Source organism: Hesperophylax consimilis, unplaced genomic scaffold (genome assembly GCF_061612785.1).
Source record: "Hesperophylax consimilis isolate HC1 unplaced genomic scaffold, BYU_Hcon_1.0 scaffold_34, whole genome shotgun sequence".
NCBI lineage: Eukaryota > Metazoa > Arthropoda > Insecta > Trichoptera > Limnephilidae > Hesperophylax > Hesperophylax consimilis.
Window position 1 is genome coordinate 566,863 of NW_028301264.1, and position 15,629 is coordinate 582,491.

The 15,629-nt window shown below is 35.8% G+C and overlaps 1 protein-coding gene across 1 annotated transcript in view; it reads right to left on the minus strand.

Moving 5' to 3' along the window:
* Window positions 1–15,629, minus strand: part of LOC149409154 (G1/S-specific cyclin-D2-like) — a 267,827-nt gene that overhangs the window by 23,780 nt on the left and 228,418 nt on the right. The window lies entirely within an intron of this gene.

The following is a 15,629-nucleotide window of genomic DNA, read 5'->3' on the forward strand; positions in this document are numbered from 1 at the left end:
AAGGCAAAGGCATATGGCAACAAAGAAAAAAAGAACAGGTATCCGCTAGTAAGCAGGGTGAAAAAAATCAAAGGCAGAATAAAGAACACAGAAAAATGTGCAATTAATGCTTGCTTCTAGACTCAACAATATACCACCTCTATCTATATTACAGCAGGTAATTTATACACTTGTATATACCCGTCTATACGTACTTATACGCTCGTGTGTATAATTCCAAAATTTGATTGAAAAGTGAATTAACATAATGTTTCTAATATTGTTTTTATTTAATCACGAAAATACTTAATATATCAATAATCCGATGCCGAAAGGACCGATTTCACCGGAGAAAAATTCTGATTTAAACATATAATTTTATTATGAACGTATTGAAGTCGTAAAAAATTTTCAAATACATATTTCCCATACATATTGTTTTCAATTATATATCCGTAATAGAAATTTTAAACCGTTAAATATTTATGTTATAAACAGAAAGCCTACCTCAAACATTAACGAATTCTTAATGTATCATGAATCTATTTTAAATAACTGTATAGATGATACCCTTATCTTTGGTGATTTCAACATTGACATTCTTCAAAAAAATAATACATCTCTTAAATACATCAACACGCTAGACTCATACAACTGTTTCATATGTAACACATCCTATCCTACACGAGTAACAGATACCTCTACTTCTTTAATAGACCATATCATCTCAAACAGACAAAATATTTCCTCAACTACTGCAAATATAGATGCCTACCTAAGTGATCATAACATTTTGATATTAGATTACCAAAACAGCTTGAAACATCACACTAATAATAGAATACATTCTTTTTCAAACAACACCAAAACCGATAAAAACATGTTAAAAACATATGTAGAATCCCACAACTTTCCACACGAAACCACCAGTAATGCCAATGAAATCTATAATAATTTTAATGAATACATCAAAACAGCAATAAAATCATCCCAACATAAATCTGAGTTACGCATAGGAGACCAACGGAGGGGTAATACTGCATGGTTTGATGCAAAATTAAATGCACTTATCAAACAGCGCAACAATGCGTTTAAAATCTGGAAAAAAAATCAGCAAAGTGATATATTCACAGCACTGAGAAATAAAACAAGAAATCAAGTTACCAACTATAGAAGATATGCTAAAACCAAATACTACACGACTATATTTAAAGAAAACCTGCGTTATCCGCGACAGACATGGAAAATAATAAATGCAATTCTAACAAATAGCTCGACACCCCAGAAAGATGAAATTGAATGTCTTCTCATTAAGAATGAAGAAATAACATGCCCAACACAGATAGCTTCAACTTTTAACAACTTCTTTATATCAGTTGGGGAAAACTTAGCAGCTACAATTGCATCATATCCAGATGATTCTATCACTATAAACACGGATCAAAAAGCAATCCAGTCCTTATACATGGCCAAAACAAATAAAACAGAAGTTCTCAGTATCATCTCTCAACTAAAGTCTAATGCATCTCCAGGTTTAGATGGAATTACACCAGTGTACCTGAACTTTTGCAAAGATATATTAGCTGACCACCTTGTTTTTCTTATTAATCAATCCCTGAATAGTGGAATCTTCCCAGATCAACTAAAGATAGCAAAAATAATTCCGATTTACAAAGATGATTGCAAAAAAAATCCTTCTAATTACCGTCCTATATCCATCCTCTTTGTCGTCTCTAAAGTTTTTGAAAAGGTTATTAAGCTTAGGCTCACTAAATATCTCCTATCAAACAATTTACTCGCATCCCAACAGTATGGATTCAGAAACCAATCTAACACAAAATGTGCTGCCTTCGATTTTGTATACGCCCTCCAAAAGCATATAGACCAGGGTAAGCATGCTGCAGGCTTATTTATAGATTTAAAAAAGGCTTTCGATACGGTTGACCATGGGATACTACTAAAGAAGCTAGAACACCTAGGCATAGTAGGCACTCCCCTGAAGTTACTGTGTAGCTACCTCTCTAACCGACACTGTCAGACCTTTGTTGGAAAGGGGACAAGCAGCATGGGAACGATGAAATGTGGCGTGCCTCAGGGCTCCGTACTTGGACCATTACTATTTTTAATATATATAAATGATATTGCTAAATGGGGACTTAAGGGTACAATACAACTCTATGCAGATGATACAGTGATTCTTTATCACAATAATGATTTAAACGAACTTGAAAAGGAAATGGAAAGTGATGTAGCTTGCCTGGCAAACTGGCTGCGATTAAACAAACTTAGCCTAAACATAAAAAAAACACATTACATACTGTTTGCAAATAAAAAAATGTATGTCTTAATATAAGTCTTGATAATAACCGCCTTGAAAGGGCTGATGTTACAAAATATCTTGGCCTTTTCATTGATTCACAACTCACATGGATTCACCAATTTTAACATGTTCTATCCAAAATTACTCATATAACTGGTGTTTTATATAGACTTCGCGGGTTACTTCCTCCCTTTCTATTAAAATCGATTTACCATGCTATGATTCACTCACATCTAATATATCTCGCCGGAATCTGGGGATTTGCTACAAAAAAAATGATTTCAGAAGTCCAAGTCGTCCAAAATAGAGCCCTGCGAAATATTTTCAGTTTACCTTGGGACACACATGTCAAAGACATCTACAGAAACACCCAAATACTTCATTTTAATACCATTCCCACTTTTGAAATAACGAAAACTATATTAAAAGTAATTCAACACTCGGCACATTCCAACACTACACTCTATTACAATTACGACGTACACCAACACAACACAAGAAATCACAACAAACTACATATACCAAAAATCAAATCAACAAAATATGGACTAAGATCCCTGGAATACATAGCTCACACAAAATATAATCAACTACCCAACGAGATCAAATGTGCAAGTCAATGTAAAAAGACCCAAACTAACATGCTCAAACTTCATCTTACTAATGACTATCTGAAATAATAATGTTGTGTATGTCCCATCATGTGTCCATTTAATACATACAGCTATATGTTTCATGTAATGCGTGTCATTCCCGCAATGAGTTTATTAACTCCTGGGAGTACAATGCTTTATATAATATACTATATTCTGTATTGTATACTTTTAATAAAAAAAATTAAAAAAAAAAAAAAAAATTGACGTAAATAAAGTAAAAGTTTTGTTTACACAGGACGAGAAGAAACCCGTTATTCTGGAAGGAAGGAGAATAGAAGACATATTTTTTCTTTAACTGTATTAAATAGAATTTCGCAGCACGACTCTTTTTATGATTGTAATTATCTAACTTAGAGATAGTTGAGCGTATACTTCAAGATGACAAGTTCTGGGAAGAAAAAATGCTTATTAAATTAACTAATTTTTAAATGGATTGCATTCTTGTCGAGCTTATCGATCCTGGAGTCACAAGGTCTATGAATGTTCGTGATCCTCCACATATCTTAGATATTGTATGTAAAGAACGTCAATTTGGAAATCGTCGTTTAGATTTCGACGAAATGCTATTTATTGAATAATTATTTTCGTTTTTTATATAAAATTATTTTTACTATTTCTAACTTATATTATAATAAATGATGGCCTTTATACAAAAAAAAAGTTGCATCTTATGCTTTTTACATTACATAATTATTTGTTTTATGTAACTTTTTGTAAACGATAATAATAAATATTGAAAATGACTGATATTTTATTTATCTTGTCAATATATTCAGATATAATTATGATCAGATATTATGAAAATGATTCGTGATTGAATACCGTATTGCTTTGACATCTGTCAATGAAGAACACGTCGGTTACGAGTCATAAGTTACTGCCTACCGTCTAGCAGTATGGTTACAGAAATCTGATAAGAATCATAAAATCATGAGCTCCTTCTGCAATAGGTAACGTTTCTATCGAAATTTGCCTAAAACATGCACATTCAACTTAATATTACTATTCACATAGTTTGAAAGACGCCCATTATTAAGCATTTCATGTTCAAACCTTACTCATGGGTACCATCTAGTGGATTTCATCGCTGCTCTGACTTCGAACTGTTCGTTGTGTCGGGTGTTCCCCATTGCAACGTACTTCATTCCCCTGCACCCCGAAATATTATAATATTTAATTCGAGCGGAGCGCGTGTGAAACTAATTTGCTTCGCCCACTTAAATCGCGTTCACGCCCATAACTGATATTTTTTTAGGATCTTATTTCGTCTTAAGTATTTTGAAGCAAATTATTGAAGAATTGCATAGAGAACAAGACACTTTAACTAGTCTTGTTGGTCAAAATAGTTTAAGACGTCAAAAACGAGCATGGATAAACATAGGAGGAAAATTGTTTCACACTGTTTTTGGTACGCTAGATCAAGATTTTTTTTTTTTTTTTTTTTTTAAAAAAGAAAGACAAACATTCCCAGGTTACGAATAACCCAACAATGTTTGAAAATCTCCTACTACCACCACAGAAAGCCGAAAATGTTGCTTGTGTTGTGATGGAGGACTTAGCCAGCCGAGGAATCGAACACGCGACGCTCGGGTGAGACCCAAGCGCTATGCCCACTCAACCACTGACCGGTCAACCCACTCCACTCCCACTCAACCACTGATGCATTATTTTATAATAAAGCCATAAATCATGTACATTGTACATAAAGATGAAAAAGAATTATTTAAAATTCTTAAACAACAAACACAAGTCGTTAAATCAGCTATAACAAATTTTAATAATACAATAACTAACTTAAATATGAATGAAGAAATTTTTGAAAAAAACTTTGTTAAACTGGAAAAGTACACTAAGGACGTGAATAAAAACGTCTTCAATAAACAAAAATAAAAACAAAAGTCGCCATGCATTTAACGGTTACGCGTAGTAAGGGTCGACGAGTCATTATGTAGATATTTGGTTCGTGATAAATAAACTTTTACACGAATACTAGCGACTTTACTGAACTGGAGTTAAAATGCCCATAATTCTCAAACTACGGATATTACGGATTTTTTTATATTAAATTAAAATAACTCATCTAAAGATACATACTTTTAAAAAATGAATACATATTTAAAAATTTCTCCTATAAGTTAAAAACAATTTAAAAAAAAATTAATTAATGTTTTTCTTATAAGATTTATGCATAAATATATTAAACCTACTTTTGTTTACATAACATACACGTAGGTATATTATATATACTTATAATAATTACATATTTTAAAAATAATTTTTATTGTTTTAAGCTTTTTTATATCAACAGGGTTTGAACTCTAGGTTCCTCCTAAGGTATTGTGAAGACTTTTTGTATTTTTTTATTTATTCATTTAAACAGTACAATAATTTTAAAGAGTTATCTAATATGTTTGCATTGTAACATAATGAACTACAATCTACCATACTTTACCCCATTACGACGTATATGTGCTGACGGAAAATCGGCTCTACTCGTAAATAAAATCAACAGAACTCGGACTTAAGGCGAAGCTTAATTAATGCTAAATAGTGATTTTCAATTAACCTTTATAACAAATTGGTTTACATTATGAATACCAAATAATATGCTTTATATAAATTGATGCTTTTCTTATCTTTTCCCTTGAGGAGAATTCAAATAAAAAAAATTATTTACTCCATATAAAATATAAATGTGTAGCGGTTATGTCACCGCTCCTAGAGTCATCAAAATCATAACCAGACGGCATGTGTTAAACAGCCGAGACAGCAATTATTCTTTCGAGACTTCAATAATAATATCAATACTACCATACGTAGACTGCTGACTTGCATATAGGGTGATGCAAACGCCCAGACAATAAACCGAGTCAGCGGTCCTGCGGGTTCGAAGTCCAGACGCTACTCCAACCCGTGGCAGACGAGAACAAAGAAATCGGCAGCTATATAAGCGGTGAAGGACCTAAGTACGTCAGTCAGTCATCATCGATCTTCATACCACATCACTCCAGTCAACAAGTTCCACGCGACATCATCATACTCGAGATCTCCGACTCAGCGTAATGGAGGAATCGGCCACCATGGCCGGTTCCCCCCACGTCACGCTTCGATCCTTCTTCACCTCAAGTCAGTCAGTAGTCAGTAGTCAGCCAGTCATCAATCTGCCGCCAACAATTTACTAATCTCACGAGTGACAACTGGGGGGCCCTGCGCCCCTCCGCAAAGGACACATACCCGGCTTCGCCCGTACCATCATGGACTCTACCGGGATATCAATATAGCGCCTTATCTATGTGAGGATGTTGTGTCATCCCCACATAGACAACAAACCTTGGCAGCACCGCTGTGACGCTCGACGAAGACAGAAGATGGAGACTCTGCTGCAAGAGTCCTAGGTAGCGAAGGAACTGTACCAGCTGCTGCAGGGAGAGAGACTACCCCGTCCACCAACTGTGCCAGCACGAGGCTCGTCATCCGTTCAGGCATGTGTCCGCCGCTAATATAGCGCTGACATGTGTCTGCTGCCAATAAAGCGCTGACACCTCACATAGATAAGAGACCCTGGCAGCACCGCCGTGACGTTTGGCAAGTCCATCATTTTATCTTTTGATAGTAACATTAAAAGTTGGTGCTCATTTCATTCATTATTTAAAAGTCTTATACATGACAGCAATGCATATACTAATGTAGAAAAATACCATTATCTTTTATCGGTAATTACAGGGCCGGCACTGGCACTTATACAATCATTGCCTCTTATCGAAGAGAATTATGACATTGCCTGGAATATTCTGGTAAATCAATACCAAAATTCTAGAATTCTTTTCACGCATTATGTTGATGAAATTGTTAATTTCAAAATATTACAAAACGAGTCTGCGTCAGGTATAGCGCGGTTACTCAGTACGTTTCAAGAGAATTGCGCCGCTATAAAGGCGATGAAGATATAAAATATCTTTGATAAATTTGTTGGTCATATTATGATACGATCGATGGATCTGACAACTAAACGTCAATTTGAATCCAAATTGCCCGGTGAAGAGATTCCAGAATTGGATTCAATTTTCGAGTTTCTGAGAAATCAAACGCGTATTTTAGAAATGTTATCTCCACATACTACAAAAGAGAAAAAAGGTTCGTTTAAAACGTTGTTATCTGCCAATAAGAATGATAATAACCTTCATTGTCCATTATGTAAAGGTGCACATTTTCTTTACAAATGTCATTTTTTTACATCTTTAAGTCCCCATCAAAGGAGGGACAAAATTAAAACTTTAAACCGTTGTTTCAATTGTTTAAAACAGCACCATGTAAAAGATTGTGTAACAAAATTTACATGCCAGGTTTGTAATAAAAAACACCATTCAATGTTGCACATTGCCGCCGAACCATCGGGCGAAAATGAATTTAATAATTCAAGTGCAACCCTGGCCGCAACAGCGATTCCGAGCGTTTCTACCGTTTTGTTAGGAACTGTACAACTTGAGGTCCGAAATCAATATAATGATTATATACCTATCCACGCCGTCGTAGATTGTGGGAGTCAAGTCTCTCTGATTACGGAAAGATGTGCCCAGCTCTTGGGTTTGTCAATTAAAAAACATCGTATTTCACTGAACGGTTTAGGAAATTCTAGTATAAATTCTTGTCATGGAAAAACAAAATGTTTTATAAAACCTCGAAATAAAAAAGGGCCTATTCTTCAATGTCAAACTGTCGTGATTACAGAAATCACTTCTAATCATCCGTCATATGATTTACCATCGAGTGGAACGTCACAATTTAAAAATTTAAAATTAGCTGATGAATCATATTACAAGTCGGGCAAAATAGACCTTTTGTTAGGAGCTGACGTATACTTGGATATATTTAATAGTGGCCATGAAATAATTCACGGCTCTCCATGTGCTGTAAACAGTGTATTCGGTTACATTATAATGGGGAAGATGGAAAACTCGTCATTTCAAACGCCTTCGTCTTTATTTGTTGAAACAAATTCGTTAAGCAATACTCTTAGAAAATTTTGGGAAATTGAAGAAACACCTTCAATTGTGACGAGTAATCCGGACGACGAATTAGCCGAAACAATGTACGCTTCGAATCACTATCGAGAATGTGATGGTAGATATGTTGTACCATTATTAACAAAATCAGAAATTATGCCTTCTCAAAATTCCTTAAAACTTGCGGAATCGCGATTGAACAAACTAGAAATTCGTTTTAAAAGGGATCCCATGTTAGCAATTAATTACGGAAATTTTATACAAGAATATGAGGGTCTGGGACACATGACACGGGTACCTCGGAATTTAGATGCATTCTATTTACCTCATCATTGTGTTTTGAATCCTGACAGTAAAACTACAAAACTACGTGTGGTTTTTGATGGGTCGGCAAAAACCCAACCAAATAACTTATCTCTAAATGACTTTATTGAACGGTCCAAAATTGCAAACTGAAATTCCACGTATGATTTTAAATTTTCGTTTTCATAAGTATGTATTTACAGCTGATATTTGTAAGATGTATAGGCAAATATTAATTATTCCATCTCAGCGTAAATTCCAAAATATTTTGTGGAGAGAATCTCAGAATGAACCGGTTATTGATTTCGAGTTACAAACTGTAACGTACGGGTTGTCTAGTTCACCATTCTTGGCCATTCGTACCCTTCGCCAGCTAGCACAAGATGAAGGATCAAAGTATCCTGACGCTGCCAAGGTTTTTTTTTTTTTTTTTTAACATTATTTCTGGCTTTCACCCTTCAAGGGTGTTCTTGGCCATCATTTAAAATTATTGAGAAATGAAAGGTGAATTTAAATATTAATTTTATTAAAATGGGCAAATTTCAAAATTATAATGAAAATTGGAGTCGAGTTCAGACTTAGAAGAGATGAGATGTTGAATGGAGGGGAGGCAATTTTAGATAAGGCTTGATAGAAGAGAGGATATTTGTTTAGAGAGGGACAACCAAAAAATATGTGATCTAAAGTTCCCACTTCTAGACCACAGAATGTACAATCTGGGGAGTCAACAACGTGAATTTTAAAAAGATGGGAAGGAACGGAACAATGTCCGATCCTCATTCGAATGAGTGAAGAAATTTCTTTTTTGGAAAAATGAGGGAATTGCTGAAACCACGGTTTTGATGGAATAGTTCTTTGTATTGAGGCATAGCAGGCTCCCTTGGATTGACTAGCAATGTGCCAATACTCTGTCCAAACATTGCGGGATCTATCTTTGATGATGGAAAAAATGTCAGATAGGGGAATGTGGTTTACGAGGGTAACAACAGGGTTGGACGCTCCTTGTTTTGCCAAGGCATCCGCAATATCATTACCCATGATACCAACATGTCCAGGAATCCAAATCAGAGTTACAGTTTTACCAGAGCTTTGAATGGAGGCTATCATCTCTCGAATAAGGCATACAAAGTGATCATCAGGATGAAGAAGAGGACTGGATTTAAGTTTTTGGAGGGAACTGAGAGAGTCAGAGAGAACGAGGGAATGTTCGAAATTATTTTTGATTATATATTTGAGAGATTCTATTATTGCAATGCACTCGGCTGAAAATATTGAAAATTGATTTGAAATTGAATGAAATATTCTGTCATTAGAATTATTGTGGTAAACGTTAATACCTATACCGCAGTTAGGAGAGTCGGGAGATTTGGATCCATCAGTAAATAAAAGAGAAAAGTTGGGCCATTTAGATAAAATAATGTCATTGAAAATATTATTGACAGTTCGGGCCGGGAGATTGGAATGACTTTTAAGGATTCCGATCCCTTCAAATACTGTTGGGGATAGGGTGACGTGACTATATTTTAATTTGTATAAGGGAAGTAGATCATTTTGGATGATGTGAAGCTCTGAGAGAGACTTAAAATTTTTACAGATGTCAGGAAGAGGTTTAGTTGAAGCTCTGATTGTAGATGAATGGGTTGAGTCAATGAACAACGAGACGCTGGGGATAATCTGATGACATTTAGAATTTAAACATTTAAGAACAAATTTGTCAGCAAATAGTTGACGCCTTAAATAAAGAGGAGGATCAGAACATTCTACTTGAAGGGAATTGATGGGTGACGATTGCATCGCTCCAGTTATAATTCGCAAAGATTTAGATTGAATTTTGTCTAATTTATTAAGTACATTTTTTGAGGCAGTACTAAAAAGTGGGCAGGCATAATCGACATGGCTTCGAATAAGTGCGTTGTAAAGCAACTTAATGCAAGTAGGGTGAGCTCCCCACCAAACGCCAGATAAGGATCTGATGATATTTAAATTTTTTTCGCATTTAGTAACTAAATTATTAATATGGGAAGACCATTTAAGTTTCCTATCAAATGTTACTCCCAAAAATTTTACTTCAGAAGCGTTGGGGATTGGAGAATTTTTAAATAAAATTTGAACGGGGGGGTTTTTATGGCGGTTTGAGAAGGTGACACACTGAGTCTTTTGGATTGAAAGTTCAAAACCATTTAAGGTGAGCCATGTGCAAAGGGCATTCATGGCTTCATTAAGATATTTGACGGCGAGAGGGATGATTTTGGATGATAAGAAGAAAGCTATGTCATCTGCGAACTCAATAACTTTTACTTGTGGGGGAATAGTGACATGCATATCATATGTGTATATATTATACAGTAAGGGGGACAATACATCGCCTTGTGGTAAACCCTTCCAAACAGACCTACTTTGAGGAGAAATATCTGGAAGTTCAATGAAAATTTTTCTATCTAGAAATAGATTAATAATAGATTGGACAAACATGGGGGGAAGGCCAAGGCCTAGAAGTTTTTTTTTCAGGATTGGGATGGAAACATTGTCAAAGGCGCCTTCTATATCTATAAAGACGGCAAGACAAACTTCCTGTTTAGAAATTGATAAATTAATATCAGTGCTGATGATGGCAAGGTTATCTTGAGTGGATTTTTTTTCCTAAATCCAAATTGAGATGGAGAGAGAAGCTGTTTACTCTCGACAAAAAATTCTAATCGGTTTTTAATTAATTTTTCATAAAGTTTACTGAGGGTGGATGAAAGAGCGATCGGCCTGTAGTTGGATCCAGAATTTGGTGATTTGTTTGTTTTTAAAATAGGGATGATTATTTGACAACTCCAGTCATCAGGCATTATACCAGTCTGGAAGATTTTGTTTAAGATGCTTAAGAAGTGGTTTAGAACATTATCATTACTATTTTTGATTATGCTGTAAGGTATACCATCTCTGCCTGGAGATGAGTCCTTGACTATTGATAAACAATTTTTTAGCTCAATTAAGGTGAATGGAGAGTCTAGCCAATGATTAGACATAGGAGTATTATAGATAGGCGTTATTTCATCTAAGTTAGGTACAGAAGGGGGGGCAATTTTGTCCAAGAATTCATCTATCCATTTAGAATGAGACGCTCGAGGAGATGGAGAACTGAAGGAGGATCGAAATCTTCGGATCATAGACCAAACTTCCGAAATTGGAGTGTTCGGAGATACTGAACTGCAGAAGTTGTACCACCCAGATCTTTTTTTTGACCTCAATACCCTTTTGGCATTGGATTCAGCGTTTTTGTATATAAGATAGTTCTCCATAGTCATATTGTAACGATAGGAAAGAGATTTAGCTTTCCGAATTCTTACTACTTTGGAACATTCCTCATCCCACCAGGGAGTTGGAGGGAGTTTTTTTAAAAGAGATTTAGTTTTAGGGGGAGGATTTGATTTATTTATTGCAGTTATGAGCATTGATTTGAAGTTATTATAGTCATCTTTGACGGAAAATATATTGGTGTTGGGTAAATTTAGTAGGAACTTGTCCATATGGGAGTTAAATTCATCCCATTTGGTGTGTTTCGTTTTAATCTTTGTCGAAATATGAGACTTGTCCGATTGGAAAGAAGTTTGATAAGTAATGGTGATCGGGAAATGATCACTGGAGCAAGGGTCGGGGGACACCACCCAAGAGGAGAGAGAACCCAGACTAGTAGAACATATCGAGAGATCCACTGCACTGGGGTTTGTGCTGGGGCGAGAGATCCTAGTAGGAGATCCGTCATTCAAAAGGAAAAGGTTGGATTGATCTAGGAAATCCATCACACTTCGACCATCTCGGTCGGAGAAAGCAGAACCCCAGACGGGGGAATGGGCATTAAAATCGCCTAATATAAAGAAAGGAGGACTTAGTTGACTTACAATTTGCAACCAAATTTGTTTATTGAAGTGGGCTGTTGGGGGAAGATAGACTGAAATAAAGGATGTGTCCTTTATTTTAGCTGCAACCATTTGGAAGTCAGCATTGGGGGGTTTGATATTATTTATTGGGGAAAATGATATGGATTTCTTAATAAAAAGGGCAGCACCGCCGCCCGAACCTTCCGGGCGGTCGTCGCGGAGACAGGAATACCCTCCTACATTAAAGTGGGTGGATGGAGTAAACCAAGTCTCCGAGATAGCAGCCAAAGAAATAAAGTTGGAATTTAATAGGTTAAGGAGATCAGATTTGTTAGAAATAGCACTTCGGCTATTCCACTGAAGTATTTTGAAATCTTGAAGAGTCATTGTGAATAAATGATTTTAATGTGGAAATAATAGTAGCAGCGTTGGACGGTAGATTAGTTTGAGAAGAAATAAGGTCAATTAGAAGCATAATGAGAGTTTGGATAAATGAAGAATTGTCTTGGGAGAGTTTTTCAGAAAGTTTTAGAGAGTTCATTGAGGACGGATTATAATTATTTGCACACCCATTTGTGGCATTTGAAAGAGGTGAACCATTGGGATTTAAGAGCAGTGAGTTGTGTTGTTGCTGATCGTATCCAGGAGCCGGTTTAGAGATATCGTTTTTGTATGTGAATTTAGTTGAACGAGAAGAAGTTGTTGTAGAAGAGGGAAGAGGGTTGGATGAGGAGTTGCTGGATAAAGCCTCAGCAAATGATTTTTTGACAGGCGGGAATAGTTTAGAAGCCTGCAGAAAAGACAAGTTCTGAGAGGCCATAGAAATTTTTATATTTTTTTGGCGAGATTGTTCTGGGCAAGAAGTGTTGATAGCTGTATGTGAGCCTGAGCAGTTAAAACATTTGGGTGAGGAGGAAGAAGGACATTGGTCAGCTGCGTGGTTTTCTCCACATTTAAAACATCTGGGTTGAGATCTGCATGCAGCTTTGGTATGACCAAAACGGCAGCAATTGAAACATTGAGTGGTGGGATAAGTATACATTTCAACTGGTAATGAGTTGAAGAATAAATATATATGAGAGGGAAGAGATTGACCTTCAAAGGTGATAACTACAGATTGGGAGGGCTTCCAGGAAATCATACCCTCAGAGGAGTCCTTGTAATTTAGCCTCCTGGCTTTTATGGGATTGCCAATGTGTTGGGGGGTTGAAAGTGAAGACAGAATTTCTTCGATGGACAGATCGGTCGAGATACCTCTGACCAGGCCCATGCGAGTGACATTGAAAGTAGGGATATATGCCTTGAACTTTGAATAAGATGAAATGAAGATATTTTTGATGAAACTGTTGGCAGCTGACCCTGAGAGGAATTCGACGGAGATTCGGAAGCGACCCTCGGCTTTTACACCTCCAGGCTTGATTGAAAGGTTCTTGCTATTTGATAGGAATTTGCCAAATTCAAGAGGGTGGATGGTTTTTCCTTGCTCAGTTTTTTGGGCGTATACTATGAATGGGCCACGGGAATGAGGAGAATAAAAGTTTGTTGGAGGAAGTTGAGAAAGTGCTGGTGGGGATTGTGAAGTCGAAGGAGAGTCAAGTTTTATTGGGGAAGAAGGAGTAAATTTCCTTTTTTTGGTAGAAGTCAAAATGACAGAATCACTGTCAGAAATTTCTCCATTTTCCCCGTCTGGGGGGTCTGGAGAGGGATCTGGGGGCTTTGTAGGGGGTCCAGGAGGGAAATCTTCCTCCATTATTCACAACAGTAAACAACTACAATAATAGTATGGAAAATGACAGAAGTAAAAAAAGGTTATAAATATCTGGAAATCAGCAGCGAAAAGTGACTCCTGGAAGATCAGGAGGGAGAAGAAACCTCAAGGCACAACACACTACACTTTTTTTTTGCCAGAAAACAAAAAAGAATGGTAAAAAATTAATTTTAGATAGAGCAAAACAAAACAACTGATGACAGCCAAATGTTATTGTTGCAATCGCTGCCAAGGTTCTATGCGATGATTTTTATGTAGATGATTTGGTAACAGGGACAGAAACGATTAGCACAGCCCTCAGACTAAAACAAGATATCATTGGATTGTTAAATCTTGGGAAATTAGAACTTAGTAAATGGCAATCTAATACACCGTCACTTTTGGATCACGTTTCGCAAGAGCACCAGCAAGATGGTCATTCTTTTGATAACGCCGGAACTGATCAAATTGTTAAAATATTAGGCATTCAGTGGAGTCCAACGACTGATAATTTTACCTACAAGGTCGATCTACCTTCAAATAAGATATGCACAAAAAGAAAAATTTTATCAACGGTAGCTCGTTTATTCGACCCACTTGGGATCATCACCCCAGTGACATTTTTCGCAAAATGTCTATTACAGGAACTATGGAAGTTAGGTGTCGATTGGGACGATCGTGATGTTCCACCACATATTCATAATACGTGGAGTAAATTTGTAAGTCAACTTTCATTACTTCGAACATTGAATATTCCTAGATATTACAACACGGTGATGACAAGTCGTCTTTTCCTCGTAGGGTTCTGTGACGCTTCCCAATTGGGTTATTCTGCAGTGGTATATTTATTAGAGCGTAATAGCAATCCAGATGTCCTTCAAATTCGGAAGGGGCGCGGCCTATTGGCATGGGTTATAAAAAACTTGAGAACCAATAAAAGAAAGCCGAACCCCAGACTTATATTTAACCAATTACGCCCATAAACGCACACTGGTAAAATTTGTCAAAAATCCGGTATAAAATAATATCGGCATAATGCATAACTCTTCCATTTATCATATAAGGAGATGCACTACGTCGTGTCATATTTTAAATTGAGCCGCTACCAATAACAACCCTTACTTAGATGGCGATAAGGTTTAAATTCCCGCTTAACACCATCCGCCTGTTTTGATTTATGCAAGAAAAAAAACATGGCCAAAAAGTGCCTTTTATTTTATTTTGTGGATGTTCAGGCATAAATATTTGATTTTTTTAAATCATTTTATAAATAACTTCATTTGCCACATTATACAATAAAATCATGTACAAAAATAAGTTCGTAAGTAGGAGATTTGATCTTTAAAGCAGTTTTCATAGGCCTCATACATTATTTTTTTCTGGGCTTATAAAAAGATTGATCTAAAAAATACTCAATTATTTTAAAATTCAAGATGTATTCTACTCGCAGTATTTAATTAAAGCATCTGAAACATTTCTAGGCGACCAAATTTTCAAACAAAAAACACATGATTTTGCATTACTACGTATGGAATAAACTAAAAATCTCCAAGCCTGGAAATTGTTGGATGAAATACTTACTCAAATTTAATTTAAAATAAACCAAATGCTACGCAAAGACAAATTATAAACATAAAAATGAAATAAAAGCCGATGTGAAGTAAATCACAATAATTTTTTTTATTTTAAATACATGAACGGCTATACTGCCTTTTATAAATAAACATATTATAGAGTACAAAAGTAATAAAAATA